Below are 20,138 nucleotides of genomic sequence, written 5' to 3' on the forward strand. Positions count from 1 at the left end.
TCTACATGATGAAAATGTGTGCTACCCAATATAGTAGCCACTAGACACATTTGCCAGTAGGCACTTGAAATATGGCTACTTTGATGGAGGAATTACTTTTAAATTGTATTTGGCTTTAATTCATTTACTTTACATTTAAATATCTACATTAGCTAGTGGCTTCTCTACTAAACAGCACAGCTCTAAAACTTAAAGCTAGTGATACTGAGAGTACTTAAAATTAGATTGGATAACAGTTGAAACGAGTATGATAAAGTTAATGCCCATAGTCACTTGCTACAAATAAATACTCTGAACATTCTTTTTTTGTTCCTTCAGTATCTATAAATTCTGAAATGTATTACACTGATAAAACTATAACTGAAATTTAAAAATAAATTTACCATATCCTGCAAAACAAACAAACAATTATTCAGGAAATGCTGACTGACAACCTTAACTACAGGGCTTTTCTAGATTATTAGCATGAATGCCCTAGGAATTTCCTAGGCCTCTTTTTTTTTTTTTTTTAAGGTTTAAAGAGATCTATAAAGAACTGCTACATTTTAGATGGCTTCAAATGGTACAAAATGAATAGCTTTTCATCAAATCATTTCAGGTAATTAAAAATTCATTTACTCCCCTAAAGCAGTTCAGTCTCTTTTTTCACCCTCTTCTCTACCCCACCCTATCCACCACAAGAGAAGGAAGAAGTTGATTCAACACTGGTACAATTCCATAGATTTTTTTAAACTTGTCAGCATTAAGTAGGTCAGTTTTCTGCTCTATTGGGTATTTTGGCAAAAGGTTTTCTTACCAGAATACAGTGGCTACTCTGCCTGGTAAGCACATACCACAAAGAAAAAAAGACTTTGAATAACTCTCCTAAGAAAAGCTGCCTAATCTCTAGAAGAAAATCCCTGAGTCTTAACTGAATACTACCAGGAAATTCTGACAACAAAACAAAAGAGAAGTAAAGAAAATCTCAATTCAAAATTTGTTCTATAAAATGAAGTCTAAATACTTTAAAAGCCCTTAGTATCTAGCAATCCACAAAGATTCTGTTGAGACTCATATGAACTGTGGTGTTGGAGAAGACTCTTGAGAGTCACTTGGACTGCAAGATTAAACCAGTCAATTTTAAAGGATCCTAAATATTCTAAATATAGGATCCTAAATATTCATTGGAAGGACTGATGCTGAAGCTGAAACTCCAATACTTTGGCCACCTCATGAGAAGAGCTGACTCATTAGAAAAGACCCTGATGCTGGGCAAGATTGAGGGCATGAAGAAAAGAGGACAACAAAGGACGAGATGGTCAGATGGCATCACCGACTCACTGAACGTGAGTTTGAGCAAGTTTCGGGAGATGGTGAAGGACAGGGAAGGCTGGCATGCTGCAGTCCATGGGGTCGCAGAGTCAGACGCGACTTAGTGACTGAATAACAACATATATTATCAGCCCAATTCTAATTACTGAGATTATAAATCAAAGGAAAGGTAATAAATGATAATCTAGCAGATGTTTTGTTAAGTCTAACAGAAAAACATCTATTTCTGCTTTATTGATTGTGCCAAAGCCTTTGACTGTGTTGATCACAACAAACTGTGGAAAATTCTCCAAGAGACGGGAATACCAGAGCATCTGACCTGCCTCTTGAGAAATCTGTATGCAGGTCAAGAAGCAACAGTTAGAACTAGACATGGAACAATAGACTGGCTCCAAATTGGGAAAGGAGTATATCAAGGCTGTGTATCGTCACCCTGCTTATTTAACTTGAATGCAGAGTACATCATGAGAAACGCTGGGCTGGAAGAAGCACAGCTGGAATTAAGATTGCCAGGAGAAATATCAATAACCTCAGATACACAGATGACACCACCCTTATGGCAGAAAGTGAAGAAGAACTAAAGAGCCTCTTGATTAAAGTGAAAGAGGAGAGTGAAAAAGCCAGCTTAAACTCAACATTCAAAAAGCTAAGATCATGGCATCCAGTCCCATCACTTTATGGTAAACAGATGGGAAAACAATGGAAACAGTGAAAGACTTTATTTTTGGGGGCTCCAAAATCACTGCAGATGGTGACTGCAGCCATGAAATCAAAAGACCCTTGCTCCTTGAAAGAAAAGCTATGACCAACCTAGATAGCATATTAAAAAGCAGAGACATTCATTCCTTTGCTGACAAAGGTCCGTCTAGTCAAAGCTATGGTTTTTCCAGTAGTCATGTATGGATGTGAGAGTTGGACTACAAAGAAAGCTGAGCACTGAAGAATTGATGCTTTTGAACTGTGGTGTTTGAGAAGACTCTTCAGAGTCTTCTGGACAGCAAGGAGATCAAACCAGTCAGTCCCAAAGGAAATCAGTCCTGAATATTCATTTGAAGGACTGATGTTGAAGCTGAAACTCCAATATTTTGGCCACCTGATGCGAAGATCTGACTCATTGGAAAAGACCCTGATGCTGGGAAAGACTGAAGGCAGGAGGACAAGGGAGTGACAGAGGATGAGATGGTTGGATGGCATCACTGACCCTATGGACATGAGTTTGAGTAAACTCCGGGAGTTGGCGATGGACAGGGAAGCCTGGCATGCTGCAGTCCATGGGGCTGCAAAGAGCTGGACATGACTGAGTGAATTGGATGGAAAAAATCTTATCACTAAAATGGAAATTATGGAAAACCTCTCCCTTGTAAGACATACTTCCTGTGAGGACTTTTTTTCAAGTGAGAAATGACTTAAAACATTTTAATGATTCTATTAGGAAAGCAAATTTGGTAGAAGCTTATTAGAATAAATGATTTATACATAATTAAGTTATTATTTCTTTTTAAAAATCAATATTGTCTATTGTGGGTCTGAAAACTCATTTTTAATCATCTGTAAATCAAATATTAAAGACGAAAACTGACAGATAAACATTCAGTCAACTGATTTATTTCGTATCAGACTAAAAGTTCCTGCAGAAGCAAGATTACTATTCCCTATTATGGACAGTGGTTCAGGGAGTTCCCTGGTAGCCTAGTGGTTAGATTTTGGGCTTTCTCAACTATGGCTTGGGTTCAGTCCCTGGTCAGGAAACTGGGATCCCACAAGCCACAGTGCCAAAAAATAAAAATAAAAACAACAACAGTGGTTCAAATGAAAGAAAGGTCAAAAAAACTATTTACTGAATTTGTTTTCCAGAAAGTTTCAAGAATTTTGACAAATTCTAAAAGAAAAAAGTGGAAATCCTGCAAGCTAGATCACATTGATAACTACAGAACACATTTAAGCTCACTAGGAATAAATTACATGAAAAAATAATGCATTGTGGCCAACATTCATGTTGCTCTAAAATATATTTACATTGCTATAAAATATATTTACATTCACTTTATCATATTTCAGTCACTGTTAGAAACAAAATTTAGAAATATACAACATTCCAGATATAAATTCCAGAAAAAAGCCAGAAATTCACTCACATTCATCTTAAGAACTGAAATAAATGTACTGCTAGACTTTTTATTTTCTTAAAGTAGTTTCAGTCAAGAAGCTAGCCATTCTCTTCCCCAATTTCAGATGTTAAAAGTAGATAAAATCAAATTTATAGTAAATGAGTAAAATTTTAGAATTTGAATCTCAAAATATACAATGGCTATATAGAAAAAAATTCCCAATACTGGCTCCAAATCTAATAAAAGCCTTCAAAATAAAGTACTTGCAGCTCATTGTCTATGTGGGCCAAGAAGAGTCACAAGTTCTTGCTGGGATCTTTCCCTCATTTTAACAGCTTAGCACCATTAGTAGCAACGTTCACATCAAGCAAGTCTTCATATATTTTAAAGTGGTGTTTCAGAATGATGTAACGTACCAGAGGTAAGGAAAGAAGCCTCAACTAACCATTTGCAACAGGGATTAAAGGTAGGTACTCACCAACATAGCCATATGTGATGCTAGATGTGTTCTGCAGCAGGAAAGACATAGTTTTTGTTTTTTTTGTCTCAATTGTTCTCTTTTTAAAAGTATAAATAACAAAAGGTATTTTATTGCTGACAATAATGCAGGCGAGCTGAGTTTTAGGATGTATAAAAGGATACAAACACAGCTAAAAAAAGAAGTAAGATTTTTAATACAGCTACTTTTCTCTACATGGAATAGAATCGAAAATGAAGTTGATGTAGACTTCAGGTGGGAACGGAAACCAATGTAGCCTTTCTAGAATTCAATCTGGCAATACACATCTCAGACTTTTAAATGAACATTTATCTAGGAATTTACCATATAGATATCATCACCTCAATCAGGTGCATCTGCACACACAGTGCCTCTCAAGTTTTAGCGTGCATCACAATCACCTAAAGAGCTTGAAAGACATAGCTGGGACCCAACAGAAGAGTTTTTGATTTTATAAGCCTGGGTAGAGGCCAAGAATTTGCATTTCTAACAAATTCCCAGTTAACACTGATACCACTGGCCCAAGAACCATACTGAGAACCACTGATACATAGAAATGGACTTCTGTGAAGCCACTGAAAATGAAGTATATCTATACTGATATAATGTATATAAGCAGCAGTATGCTGATAAAATGGCTCTGGATGGAAATGAGCAGGGAAGGGGAAGCCCTGATTTGTAGCATTTGCCAGTTTCTTTAGTTTAACTACTTCCACCGTACTTAACACCAAGTTACCAATAATATGGGCTTCCATAATTCTTTAATTACTGGTTCTGGTGAGTCAATAATTTAGAAAAACATAATGGTCATAAATTATTGGCAAGTGAAAATTTAAGTTATGAAATTGTATATATGATCCTATTAATAAAAATACATACTTGTGTATGTATATATGAATTTGTACGTGTATGCATCATTTAAAGATCAGAACGATATAGCCATATTAATAGCAATTACCTCTGTATTAGAGTACTAGAGATAACCTTTTTATATTTGCCTATTTGTAGTTTCAAAAATAAATACAACTAACAAGTATTATTTCGGTAATTTTTTTAGTCACTACGCAAGGGAGACAAACGATGTCTACATAAAGAGATGCTCAACCTCACAATCACAGAAATGTAAATTAAAATAAAATACTACTTTATTACAATCAGACTGAAGAGACTAAACAGATGGATAAAACCAAACGCTGGTGAGAATTTAAGGAAATGGGAACCCCAATACACTGCTGGTGGGAGCATAAACTGGGCAACCATTCTGGAAAACAATCAGCAGTATTTAGTGAAATTAAGTATGTGTATGGATCATAAATCAGGAATTCCTTTCTTCAGTGTAGACTACAGAGAAGCCTTTGTACAAGTCAACAGGGGATATGTATAAGGAAGTTCACAGCAATTCTACTATATTAGTAATTTTTAAGCCACATCTAGAAATCTGTTATCAGATAAATAAGTAAAATGTAGAAATGCACATAAAATGCAATATTATACAACAGTCAGTAGATATTAACTAGATTTACACATTCTGTTTAAATCTTAAAATAATGTTGAGCAAAAAAGAGTAACTGAAATTCCCAGCACAAAACCATTATACCAAGTCCCAGAATTCAAGCCAGTTTCATCTTGCATAACCAAAATCTCACAACTAAATTTAAAATTCACTTCGTTTCCGTGTTTCCCACAGTACCCAGAAAGATGTTATTATGTAATTATAAAGCACCTATGTGTTGAACATCATACTGAAACAACATGAATGCATTTCTAAAGTAAAATGAATGTTATTATACAACAGGGACAGATACTATTTATTGACTACCCAATACGCCACTCCCAATCCTTCCTTCCTTCTTGTCTCTCACTATAGAGGCCAGTTAGAGGTGTCCATAAAACCCATTTTGGCCCATGAGACATTAGCAGCACTTATGAACAAGCCACTTCCAGGAAAGCTTTTTCTTGGCCTGGATCTTTTGCTGTCCTCTGTAACTGTGGGTGGGGGAACTGTGGCAGTTATCTTAGGACCATGAAGGCAAAGCAAATTACAAAGATATGGGCCCCAACACTGCTGAGTCACTGAAGCAACATGAGCAACCGCCTTTCCAGGCTTATGTAAGGAAAACAAACTTCTCTTTGTTTAAGCCTTGTAGACAGATTTTCAATTACTTACACTTTATACAATCCTTTTATTTCACCATATCAGAAACTCTATATAAGTAATAAATCAGCCTGACAAAGTTCTAACCTTCTATAGGACTACCGTAATGAGTATCCGCTTAGAGTACTGCAAGAAGTCTGAGCTGAGGGAAGAATGAGACAAAATAAGAATATAGAAGCAACATCAAGATAGTATGGTACTGGCACAAAGACAGAAATATAGATCAATGGAACAAAATAGAAAGCCCAGAGAGAAATCCACACACCTATGGACACCTTATCTTCGACAAAAGAGGCAAGAATATACAATGGATTAAAGACAGTCTCTTTAACAAGTGGTGCTGGGAAAACTGGTCAACCACTTGTAAAAGAATGAAACTAGAACACTTTCTAACATCATACACAAAAATAAACTCAAAATGGATTAAAGATCTAAATGTAAGACCAGAAACTATAAAACTCCTAGAGGAGAACATAGGCAAAACACTCTCCGACATAAATCACAGCAGGATCCTCTATGACCCACCTCCCAGAATACTGGAAATAAAAGCAAAAATAAACAAATGGGATCTAATTAAACTTAAAAGCTTCTGCACAACAAAGGAAACTATAAGCAAGGTGAAAAGACAGCCTTCGGAATGGGAGAAAATAATAGCAAATGAAGCAACTGACAAACAACTCATCTCAAAAATATACAAGCAACTCATGCAGCTCAATTCCAGAAAAATAAACGACCCAATCAAAAAATGGGCCAAAGAACTAAATAAGACATTTCTCCAAAGATGACATACAGATGGCTAACAAACACATGAAAAGATGCTCAACATCACTCATTATTAGAGAAATGCAAATCAAAACCACAATGAGGTACCATTTCACACCAGTCAGAATGGCTGCGATCCAAAAGTCTACAAGCAATAAATGCTGGAGAGGGTGTGGAGAAAAGGGAACCCTCTTACACTGTTGGCAGGAATGCAAATTAGTACAGCCACTATGGAGAACAGTGTGGAGATTCATTAAAAAAAACTGGAAATAGAACTGCCTTATGACCCAGCAATTCCACTGCTGGGCATACACACCGAGGAAACTAGAATTGAAAGAGACACGTGTACCCCAATGTTCATCGCAGCACTGTTTATAATAACCAGGACATGGAAGCAACCTAGATGTCCATCAGCAGATGAATGGATAAGAAAGCTGTGGTACATATACACAATGGAGTATTACTCAGCCATTAAAAAGAATGCATTTGAATCAGTTCTAATGAGGTCGATGAAACTGGAGCCGATTATACAGAGTGAAGTAAGCCAGAAAGAAAAACACCAATACGGTATACTAACACATATATATGGAATTTAGAAAGATGGTAATGATAACCCTGTATGCAAGACAGCAAGAGACGCAGATATACAGAACAGTCTTTTGGACTCTGTGGGAGAGGGAGAGGGTGGGATGATTTGGGAGAATTGGATTGAAACATGTATAATATCATATAAGAAACGAATCACCAGTCTAGGTTCGATGCAGGATACAGGATGCTTGGGGCTGGTTCACTGGGATAACCCAGAGGGATGGTATGGGGAGGGAGGTGGGAGGGGGTTCAGGAATGGGAACTTATGTACATCCATGGTGGATTCATGTTGATGTATGGCAAAGCCAATACAGTATTGTAAAGTAAAAAATATATATATATATATAGAATCAAGAAGTTCTCTAGGCTCCGAATTGCACACACTGAAGAGCCCAGACACTCAAATCAATCAATAAGAGTATTCACTAGGACAGTCATCTCTGTGAACAAAAACTCAAGCCTTCAAGTGTCAAAGCAAACACCTGGAACATTAAGACTACTGTCCAAAAAAACTCATACTGTTAATATTCCTAGGTATGATAATGGTATTAGGTAATGGCACTATTCTTTCAACATTCTTATGGATTTTAAAGTTCCATGATAAAAAGTAGGTGTTAATATTAATTTCCTCATTTGAGTATTGTGTTTTAGCTATATAAGATGTAACCACTGGGTAAAGGGCACAGAACCTTCCTGTCATCTTTTTACAACGTCCCATTAATTTAAAATTACATCAAAACAAAATGGTAAAACAAAAATGTTGGAAGAATTTCCAACAGTTTAGTAACAAACACTATAAAACCTGGATAGAATGCATGAACAGCTATGTGATGACTCTGAAATGTAAACATTACAGGTAGATCTGAGAAAAGCAACAGAACTTGCTGTTTATCAACACACTTGCTGTAAGTTTAGCATTTTTCCTCCTCTAGTATCCCCCAGCCTGAACTCAGCACAGCCCAAAACCCAAAAGTGAACACAATGGTGGAGGCAGAGAGATACTGGAGAAACCCTCTAGCTCTGGCTTAAGGACAGAAAATGGGAGTGTTCAATCATTTGGTCGTGGCCAACTTCGTAGCCCATGGCTCCTCTAAAGGGAACTCCTCAAGTGCAAAGAAAGCAGGGAAATCACTAGGGTATTTTTTCATTCTCCTTTCTCTCCATACTCTCATGTCGCAGTCCCTAGGCCTTCTGTGGGGGATGCAAAGCAACAACAGAAAAATCAATTAGGAATGGAAGCCTCCAGGAGCAAAAACTCTTGAGGGGACTATTCCTCTCTGTTCAACAGAACCCTGCTTCCAAGTGGACAGGCCAAACTCCATTGTTTTTTCCTTTTCTCTCCCTGTTCTCGAGAAAATATCTCCACAAAGTTGTTTATGAGCTCTGAGCTCCCTCTCAACCTGTGAAGGTATGAATCTGATGCCAATTAACATAATATAACCTTTGAAAACAGAGAAATTGAGCAGACCTCCAACCGAATCCCTGACTGACCAGTGAGAGGAACACACATGGGACAGATCTGAAAAGCACTGACAGAGCTGTGAAAACTGAATTGACATTGGAATCACAACCCATAGAATGCTAACACAAAAATATCAACATTTTCCACAGAAAGTAAACGAAACCTAGAATCTCATTATATAAAACTCAGATTGAAAGTCCAGGATACAAAGCAAAATTACTCAGCCTGAGAACCAGAAAAATCTCAGGTCACATGGGAAAATACAACATTGATGAAGAGATGAACTTAGATATTGGAATTATCCCAGAAGGACTTTAAAGCAGCTATTGTAAAAATGCTCAAATAAATATCAAACACTCTTGAAATAAGTGTTAAATTAGAAATCACCAGCAAAAAAAAAAAAAACAAAAAAAAAAACAGAAGACAAGGAAGAACAAATAGAAATTTTAGAACTTGTGAATAAGATTTCAATGTCCTTTGAATTAAAATACACTTTTTCTTTCTCTCCCAATTTCGTGTTTTCCAAAAACTCAAACTACTGAAATATGTCCAGTCTAAAAAAAAAAATCAAACTGGAATGAAAAGATTCAGAAACCATACACCTCACTTAATGAACCAGGGGGGCACCTCCCTCCACTCTTCTTCCTTGTCCTTAAGTAACCCCTCAATGTAAACTGACCTTTTTCCAGACTCCAACTTAGGTAAAATACTACTCTATCTTCAGGGCACAGATCAAATGCCATATCCATGAAGCAAGTAAGAAAGCAAGTAAGAATATTTCTCACCTATAAACTCAAGAACTACTATCAGTTGCACACTGAAGTTTGGCATCTACATAATTTCTTTTTTATGGTGATTTATACATAATTTCTTTTTTATGGTTATTATAAATAACCTAATAGATCTAATAGATCTCTTCTAGTAGATTTAAAATTCTTTAAGACCATGAAGTTTTAGCTCCCATTTCTTACCTACCTCAACATCTTCAATGAACTGATTAGTACAAATTTGTTGAATTGAACTTCAATTATTAAAAGAGCTTTCAAACAAAATGTATGAGAGAACTTTGAGCTACATCAAAACTTTCAGCTTCTGTGTTTTAGTTTAGTTTATGAATCAAAATCTACAGAATGACAAATAATTTTTTGCATACAAAAAAATGAAGAAATAAGCATTTACTGTATACCACAGGAAACTATATTCAGTATCTTGTAATAACCTATAACAGAAGATAATTTGAAAAAATACATATATATGTATATAACTGAATCACTTTGCCTATACTAACACAGTATTGTAAATCAACTACACTTTATATTTTTTTAAAACGAAGAAACATGTAACATGGAAAGAGACATTTCCTTAATCCTTTTCTTATAAAAGTTTCTTTTAAAAGAAATATTAAAATCGAGTTCCCCCAAAGTCAGGCAAATAGAACACAAAGGAATTTAGCTATAACTTGTAAGGATAAAACAATCAAAACTGTTCTTTTAAAATAGGATTAACTTAAAATTGTAATAACCATATTCAACTTCAAACAAACAGCTGTAATGCTATCAGTTACTGTAAGTAAGTGTTAGTATCCCAGTAGTGCCCAACTCTTTGCAACCCCATGGACTGCAGCCCACCAGCCTCCTCAGTCCATGAGATTTTCCAGGCAAGGATACTGGAGTGGGTAGCCATTTCCTTCTCCAGGGGATCTTCCCAACCCAGGGATCGAACCCGGGTCTCCCGTACTGCAGGCAGATTCTTTACCGACTGAGCTACACGGGAAGCCCAAAGTGAAAGTGAATTCGCTCAGTCGTGTCCGACTCTTTGCGACCCCATGGACTGCAGCCCACCAGGCTCCTCCATCCATGGGATTCTCCAGGCAAGAATACTGGAGTGGGCTGGCCCTCAAATTTCTTAAGTATATACAACAATGCTATACAATAAAATAAGAATAGAAGGTGATTATAAAATCAACTTTCCACTCTACCTTCCCAGAATCCAATTTAACGTCTATCCTTTGGCCTAAAAAATAAGATAGTTCACTACAAGTGAAAGACACAGAAATCAGTACTATGTGCAGTGGAAAGAGCATCCACTCTTTGGAATTAATCCTGGATTTAAATTCTCCTTCTGGCTTCCCTGGTGGCTCAGATGGTAAAGAATCTGCCTGCAACGCAGGAGACCCGGGTTCGATTCCTGGGTCGGGAAGATCCCCTGGAGAAGGAAATGGCAATCCACTCCAGCACTCTTGCCTGGAAAATCCCATGGATGGAGGAGCCTGATAGACTATAGTCCATGGGGTCGCAAAGAGTCGAACACGACTGAACGACTTTACTTCTGCCTTTCAAAGTCATTTTATCAGTCTAGGCTTCAGTTTCCTCAACTGTAAAACCATCTATCTCATCCGGATTAAAGGAGAAAATATATACATGGTTTAACATAGCATCTGGTACACAAATAAATGTAAACAGCAGTTGGTATTGTTATCATTTCACCATTGGCACAACCACTGAGAAAAAGTTCTTTTTCAGGTTCTCCAAACCACAGTTGTCCTGCTCTACATAGGAATTCTGATATCATTCACTCTGCTTACTAATGAAAGTTTTTAATTCCTAAAATGATTCAGTATCAAGAAGAGCCTTCTTTCTCTGTACCTGAGATCAAACTATCTGAAGGCCTTTTGAAGAAATAAACAGTACTTATGACAGAAGTCTCAACATATCACCTTGATTGTCCTGAAACCTTTTCATTAACAACTGCTACTATCCTTTCCCACTAAATTAATGACCCCTTTGAAAACGCAAAACTCTGCATCTCCACTAGATAGTGTGGCATTACTTTTTTTTTCTTTTTTGAAAAAGACAAGCCTTAACTTAGAAAATATGGAGGGAAGCTAGATTTCTAAAAGATTCCAAAGATGATAAACTTAGAAAATTCTGGGAATTCCTTGGCAGTCCAGTGGTTAGGACTTGGCACTGACACAGCATGGCATAGGTTCAACCCCTGGTCAGGGAACTAAGATTCCACAGGCCTCAGAGGGCCACCAAAAAAAGAGAGAGAAAAAAATTCTGCATCTAACAAGTAATTATCCAAATCTTGATAGTCTCTGGATTTAGGACAACTGTATCAAGGGGGTGGGAGAAAGTACCCAAATACACATTTTTAAAAAGAAAAAATTTAACCTAACCTACTTAACAGGTCTTCCCTGGTGACTTAGATGGTGAAAAATCTGCCTGCAATTCAGGAGACCTGGGTTTGATCCTTGGGTCAGGAAGAGATCCCCGGGAGAAGGAAATGACAACCCACTCTAGTTTTCTTGCCTGGGAAATCCCATGAAGAGAGGAGCCTGGAGGGCAGGCTGTAGTCCATGGAGGTCACAAAAGTCAGACACAACTTTGTGACTAAACCACCACCATAGGGTCTAAACTAGGATGAGGCAAGTGAGGTACCCTAGCACAGAATTTAACAAGGTACTTACTCTCAGGATCATGCAAGGGACTCCCCCATGAGGCTACTACTCATTCATTTATTCAACACATATTGGATGAACAGGCCTATTCCTTGTCCTCAAGGACACAGCAGTCCAGTGAAGGATGCAGATACATTAATACATAATTGCAATTTAGTCTGAGAGTTGCTATAATAAAGGTAGATACTACCTACAGAGGTATCACAGAAGATGAAGTGGTTTAACTGGCTTGGGTGAGCCACGGAGCAATTCAAAGAGGCAATTTATCTGGAGTTTAAATAATTTATCATAGTACTCCCAAGAGGCTAAGGTGGGCAGGAAACAGCATTCTAGGCAAAGGGAATAGCTGGCAAAAGCTCAAAGGCAGAATCTATTGAAGGAACTACAAGGAATTTGGTGAAAATAATCTAAAAGGAAGCAGTGAGCTATAAAACTGAAGTGGTAGCTAGAAAACAGTTAAGAGTTTAGGCCCATAAGGTAGGGCTCCTTAAACACCACATTTAGAAATTTATTTCACAAGCAGTAGGGCATAATTATGAGTGGTAAATCAGACCTGTGACTTAGGATAATTCTGGTTACTTTGTTTTCTGACTGTTCTGGACTAGAACAGTGACCTCCAAATTTTTTTGATCCTGTACCCCATTACTAAAATATTTTTAGCGTATCCTTCAATGTGTGTGCATTTATACATATCTGGATAATACTATAGTCACATATTAATCACATAAGTACAAAAGGTTTAAAGCATGAGATGATAAATAACACAAATATAATAACAGTCAAAAAGGAGAAACAATCCAAAGGTCTATCAACCAATTAATGAATTTTTTTAATGTGGTTTTGCCATACAATGGAATACTATTCAATAATAAAAAGGAACAATGCTGCTTGATACATGCTACAATATGAACCTCAAAAACATTAAACTAGGGACATCCCTGGCAGTCCAGTGGTTAAGACTTCATCCTCCAATGCAAGGGGTATGAGCTCGATCCCTGATTAAGGAGCTATAAAGTCCATATACCTCACCACAGCCAAAAAACCAGAACATAAACAACAAAAACAATACTGTAACAAATTCAATAAAGACTTTAAAAATGGTCCACATCCAAAAAAATGTTAAAAAAAAAAAATTAAGCTAAGTGAAAAAGGCCAGACACAAGATCACATATTGTATGATTCCAACTATGTGAAATCTCCAGAAAAAGCAAATTTTTAAAATACAAAGTAGATTACCGACTACCTGAAGCTGGACATAGGTACAAGAATTAATTGCAAACGCATACAAGGAATTTGGCGGGGGGTGAGGGGGATGGAAATGAAGATATTCTAAAACTGAATTTTGGAGACTGTAGGTCAACTACACATCAAAAACAAAACAAGATAGAAAAAAAGATAAAATTTGTGGTTATCAGAGGGAGGAAAGTGAAGAAGGGGAGAATTACATGAAGGCAATCAAAAGGTACAAACTTCCAGTTTTAAGTATGTACTAGGGATATAATGTACAACATGATAAATATAATGAATACTGCTGTATGTCATAAATGAAAGTTAAGAAAGTAAATCCTAAGAGTTCTCGTCACAAGGAAAACTTTTTTCCTTTTAATTTTTTTTATGGGCTTCCCTGGTGGTTCAGTTGGTAAAGAATCCACCTGCAATGCAGGAGGCCTGGGTTCGATCCCTGGGCTGGGAAGATCCCCTGGAGGAGGGCATAGCAACCCACTCCAGTATTCTTGCCTGGAAAATCCCCATGGACAGAGGAGCCTGGAGGGCTGCAGTTTTTCTATGCTATACTATGAGATGACAAATAAGTTTCACTGAGAGAAGAAAGAAAGAAAGTGAAGTCACTCAGTCATGTCCAACTCTTCGCGACCCCATGGACTGTAGCCTAGCAGGTTCCTCTGTTCATGGGATTTTCCAGGCAAGAATACTGAAGTGGGTTGCCATTTCCTTCTCCAGGAGATCTTTCCGACCCAGGGATCGAACCCAGGTCTCCCACACTGTAGGCAGATGCTTTACCGTCTGAGCCACCATCCACTGAGAAGAGAAGGGGGCGACAGAGGAGGAAATGGTCAGATAGCATCACTGACTCAATGGAAATGAGTTTGAGCAACTCTAGGAGATAGTGAAGGGCAGTGAAGCCTGGTGTGCTGCAGTTCATGGGATGGAAAAGAGTCGGATATGACTTAGTGATTGAACAACAACAAATTTACTGTGATAATCACTTCATGATGTATAAGAGTCAAATCATTATGCTGTATACCTTAAACTTATACACTGCTGTACTTCCTGGTGGCTCAGATGGTAAAGAATCCTCCTGCAAGGTAGGAGACCTGAGTTCCATCCCTGGGCTGGGAAGATCCCCTGGAGGAGTGCATGGCAACCCACTCCAGTATTCTTGCCTGGAAAATCCCCATGGACAGAGGAGCCTAGTGGGCTACAGTCCATGGGGTCGCAAAGAGTCGGACATGACTGAGCGACTAAGCACAGCACAGCACTTAAATGATTGGGGCCAAGTTATGCTTTCACTATAGTCTAAATATTTAGAGCATTATGTCTAAGAAAACAATGTACATACCTTAATTTAGGAATAATGTTCATCACATCTGAGCCTTCAGAGTCATAATCTTTTGCAACAATAACACCAAAGATCACTGATCACAGAACACCATAACAAATATAATGAAAATGAAAATGTCTAAAATAGTGTGAGAATTACCAGAATGTGACACACAGACATGAGGTGAGGAAATGCTGTTGGAAAAATGGCATAAACAGACTTGTTCCATGCAGGGTTGTCACAAACTATAAATTTGTAAAAAATGCAGTATCTGCAGAGCACAGTAAAATGAGGTAAGCATCTACTGTAATGTAAAAAGTAATGCAGGTATCTATGCAAAGTAACTTTGTAACAGACCAGGAAAGAAAGTTGGAAGAAAAAAGGCTGGTTGGGGGCCTATCCGATAGTTGAAAGACACCACTAAGACCTAAATGCAAGACAGTGATAGTGAGAATGCAAATCTAGAGCTTCAACAATTCAACAACAACAAAAAACCAAACAATCTGATTAGAAAAAAGGTGAAGGACTTGAACAGATATTCTCCAAAGAAACTGTATTTGTATAAAAGCCAACAAGCACGTGAAAAGATGCTCAGATGGCTTCAGAAAGACCATTACTGAAAAACAAACAAGAGTTGGTGAAGATGTGGAGAAATTGGAACCTTTCTGTATTGTTAGTGAAAATGTAAAATGGTGCAGCAGCTATGGAAGCAGTATGGCAGTTCCTCAAAATTTAAACAAAGTACCACAATTCCACTTTCGGGTATACACACAGAAGAACTGAAAGCATGGGCTCAAAGAGAGATTTGTATACCAATACTCATAACAGCATTATTCACAATAGCCTAAAAGTAGAAGCAATCCAAGGGTCCAACAAAGGATGAATGGATAAATAAAATGTACTATACACAAACAATGGAATGCTATTCAGCCTTAAAATGAAAGAAACTGATACATGCTACGGCATGTACGATCCTCAAGGACACCATGCTAAGTGAAATAAGCCAGTCAACAACAGTATAAAGAGTATACAATTCCATTTACATGAGGTACCTAGAGTGATCAAATTTATACACATAATATAGAATGTTGGTTGCCAGGGGCTAAAGGGAGAGGGGAATACGGAGGTGTTTATTGGGAAGAATTTCAATTTTGCAAGATTTAAGAGTTCTGCAAGATTTAGGAGATTGGTGGCAAATAGTGTGAACATATTTAGCACCACTGAACTGTACACTTAAAGAATGATTAATATGGGGACTTCTGTGGCAGTCCAGTGGTTAAGTCTCCATATTTTCAATGAAAAGGGCAAGGGTTCAAGCCTTGGTCAAGGAACTAAGATCCCATATGCTACATGCAACCAAAAAAAAAAAAAGATTAAAATGGTCAATTCTATGCTATGAAAATCACTTCCCTGCCACAAATTCTAAATACTTTTGTTAAACATTTCACATCTACTATATTAGAAACCACCTTCCCAAATAATTCTCAAATTATTAAACAAGAAAAAAAAAACCACCCACATAGACTTTGAACAGAAATGATTAGCATTTTCTAGAAACAAAAAAACCTAACTACAAATCTTATTTTTCATCTTGTTTATAAAGTTTTGTCTCTACTTTTGATTATAGCAGCATGCTTTGTTGATATGAACTAAAACTCAAAACTGATTTTACTTCTTCCTGTTTAGGCATCTTATTTTCAGTATATTTCAGTAAATAAGAGCACACAAAATTCTTATTGGACTCATACACCATCATTTCCTACAAATATTCATCTTTTTCATTTATTACACCCATGTTTATATTCTTTATCTTAAAAGTAATGCAAATCATGGCAAATCACGTAGTTCAAAAATGGCTACAATGGCAGATTCCATGCCATATGCTCTTATAATCTTCTGTTGATACTATTCCCTTCACGTGGTAGGGTTCGATGTCCAGCTACTCCTCTGAACCTGGGGAGACCTTCATGACTACCTCAACCAATAGAAGAGAGCAAAGTAACATATGTGACTTCCAAAAACTAAGTCAAATATGCCATACAACTTCACCTTGCTCTTTTGGGATGCTCTCTCAAAAGAACCCAGCCAACATGCTGCGAGGAAACCAAGAAGTAAAAAACAGAGGTCATATATAGGTGTTCTGGCCCACAGCCCAGGCCCCTACCAACGGCCTGCATCAACCACCAGACACAAGAGTGAGCAAGCCTTCAAATGATTACAGCTCAGGGGAATGAGCTAACCCCTTTTCTCCAGCAACCCCACCTCATTCCACTTGTTAACAGACAAGCTGTCCCCACCAAGCGAGCCTTATCCAAATTACAGATACACAAGCAAAATAAATGACTGATAGGTCTCAAACCACTAAGTTTTGAGTGGTTTGTTACACAACAATAAATAAATAATACAAGTTCATAAATACAATCTGGAAAATGTACAAAATGAGAAAGAAAAAAACTTTAATTATCCTAAATTTCACCACAGTTAACATTTGACACATATTTTACAAGCAAGAAAATCTTTTGCCCCAACCAAATAAGATTCCAAATGCTTTGTTTTTAATCAACTTAAAGGGTTAAATTCTTAAAGGCAGTCAACTGCTTGCATCTAATAAGAAATAGGAAGGAAAACTACTAGCATTCATCCTACTTTTCTTATCCTGATTCTCTCTTTCACCTACCTGTCCTGAGTGAGGTGTCTGAGGATTGCTGGCCCACCAATATTCCAATCTATGGATGCGGATCAAGATCTTGGGTTATAACAGCAGCTGCACTGGCCTTCTTCCTTGGAAGAAGTTGCTTTAGCCCCAAATCTGAAATTTTCAAAGAAAGAAAACGCTAAATATAGATGTCTTTTTAAAATCACTTATAATTCCATCTCTACAACTGAATAGGGGCTGTTAGAGGAGGGTAAGATTCCACAGAAGTGAATCCACAGGTTTCACTAAAATGGATTTGGGTAATACAGATTTAATCCAGCTCTGCTTCTTAACAATTACAGGATTTTAGTGAAGGCACAAACTGTCTGTGCCAGTCCTGAATATCCATTGGAAGGACTGATGTAGAAGCTGAAGATCCAATACTTTGGCCACCTGATGCAAAGAACTGACTCATTGGAAAAGACCCTGATCCTGGGAAAGATTGAAGGCAGGAGGAGAAGGGGGTGACAGAGGATGAAATGGTTCAATGGCATCAGAGGTTGAGATGGTTCGACGGCATCACTGACTTGATGGACGTGAGTTTGAGCAAGCTCCGGGAGTTGATGATGAACAGGAAAGCCTGGCGCGCTGCAGTCCATGGGGTCGCAAAGAGTCAGACACGAATGAGTGACTGAACTGAACTGAACTGAATCTCATCATGTGATGAAGATTGAGGGGACGGGATCAAAATTTGGGGCTGAGAGTCAGAAGACCTGGATTTTAAGTTCAGTGATCATTCTGCCTTGCTGTAAGAACTTAAGATACTTCTCTAAGATACATCAACTCTAAAAGGAGAAGATTACATTTCTTGAACAGGTGCCAGCCATGACCAATATATGGGTTTAAAGTTACCAAACTGTGCTTACTATGAAACCGTCCTTCCTACTATTTTGGTGTTAAAATGGTTTCTTTTATAAGATGATGTGATAGACAGTACTAGTTGTGTTTTAAATACCCTAAAGAGTCAAAATCAAAAGTTATAACCCTACATAAATGATCTAAAATTTTTAGAAGTTCTACTGTCTAGTATTATTTACATGAATCAAATTCCTTTTACTTCTAACATTCTAAATATTCATTCATTTCTCAACTAATATTATATACCTAATATGTGACAAGTATTCTACCAGTGGCTGAGGAGCCCTAGAAATATTTTAGACTAATCTCTGCCCTAAAAAAATCTCCCAATGTAACAGGGAAATCAACACATAAACTTCAGATACAATTTAATGAATTAAGTCTTCAAATAGAGGTTTTGCACCTATGACAAATATATAGGAGGTAGAATAGCAGAATGAATGAGTTTTTAAATAAGCAGGATTTTGGACTGAGTTTTGTAGTTGTGTAAGAAATTACCTCTGTGATCCTCAATTTCCGTATTTGCAAAACAGGAATGATACAGCTACCACTGAGTTATGATAAATAGATAAGATATTAAAGGCAAAGAGTCAATCCACCCAAAAGTTTGGCTTAATAAAATGATCTGGCACAAAAGGAATTATTTCAACACCAATTTACGCTCAGTGGTACCTTTCTCTACCAGCCTCTAGACAACAGAAGGACATACCAAGTTTGCTCCATTTTACATTTCTAGCACATAGTACAATGTCTTGTAAAGAACAGGTATCAAATAGTTTATAAAGAAAAATGACTTATTAAATGAATGAATTTTCTCTTTTTTCCCCATAGGAATTAAAGTTAAAGTAGCTTGAAAGTAAAAATTCTTAAGATTTTTTTATTCTAAACTAATTTTAAGTGTATATATTAATCACCCAAACCTATGATATTGGAACCTGGATATGTATGCCTGTTTTGAAAAGCAAAATAAATTCACCATCGACAATGCCAATAGTCGTGTTCCTGAATAAAAAGACTAGCAGCAATTAATATTCTTTTTTTAAAAAATATCTTTGAAAGTACTTATTTACCAAAAACTCTTCAAAACATTTTCCATGAATTATCTCACTTAATCCCGATAACAATGCTTATGAAATGGACTATTAATATTATAATTTTATAACTAGAAAAACTAAGGTATAAAGAAGTTACTTTCAACATCACAAAACTACTAAGCAGGATTGATATTAAAAAAAAAAAACAGGCTGCATGACCCCAGACTACTCATTTATATTTTTCTTCAACTAAATAAAGAAAAAACAAAACAGATTTTACCAGAACTAGGAACATTTGCTCTAATGACTCTTAAAAAAACAAAAACAAAAAAAAACACTAAACAAAGAGTCCTTTACTATGTGTGCTAAACACAAACACATATAACACAGTCCCTGCCCTCAAAAGCCCCACACACCAGTGCAGTAGTGTAAATTAACAAGACATGTCCTTTTATTCTTTTAAATTTAATTATTTCAATGTTAAGCTTATCTGTAATTTCTTTCTCACTTACTGTACATTTACATTACTTTTTCATTTATTTTATATTTCAATTACATTTCCAGGTATTACTACATTGAGTTTTCAGAATATATAGGAAAGGCTTATATGGTTCTAACGGAGAAGGCAATGGCAACCTACTTCAGT

General features: G+C 36.9%; 1 protein-coding gene across 50 annotated transcripts in view; it reads right to left on the reverse strand.

The window, feature by feature from the left end:
* NUMB (NUMB endocytic adaptor protein) overlaps positions 1 to 20,138 on the reverse strand; it is a 170,623-nt gene that overhangs the window by 106,562 nt on the left and 43,923 nt on the right. For 36 of the 50 annotated variants that reach the window (XM_060418287.1, XM_060418269.1, XM_060418281.1 and 33 more), the window contains one exon: positions 17,583 to 17,714. The exons of the other annotated variants lie outside the window; for them this stretch is intronic. The gene's annotated coding sequence lies outside the window, so the exon portion shown is untranslated. The remainder of the gene's footprint in view (positions 1 to 17,582; positions 17,715 to 20,138) is intronic. 50 annotated transcript variants of the gene reach the window in all.

This window comes from Ovis aries, chromosome 7 (assembly GCF_016772045.2).
Source record: "Ovis aries strain OAR_USU_Benz2616 breed Rambouillet chromosome 7, ARS-UI_Ramb_v3.0, whole genome shotgun sequence".
NCBI classification, from domain to species: domain Eukaryota; kingdom Metazoa; phylum Chordata; class Mammalia; order Artiodactyla; family Bovidae; genus Ovis; species Ovis aries.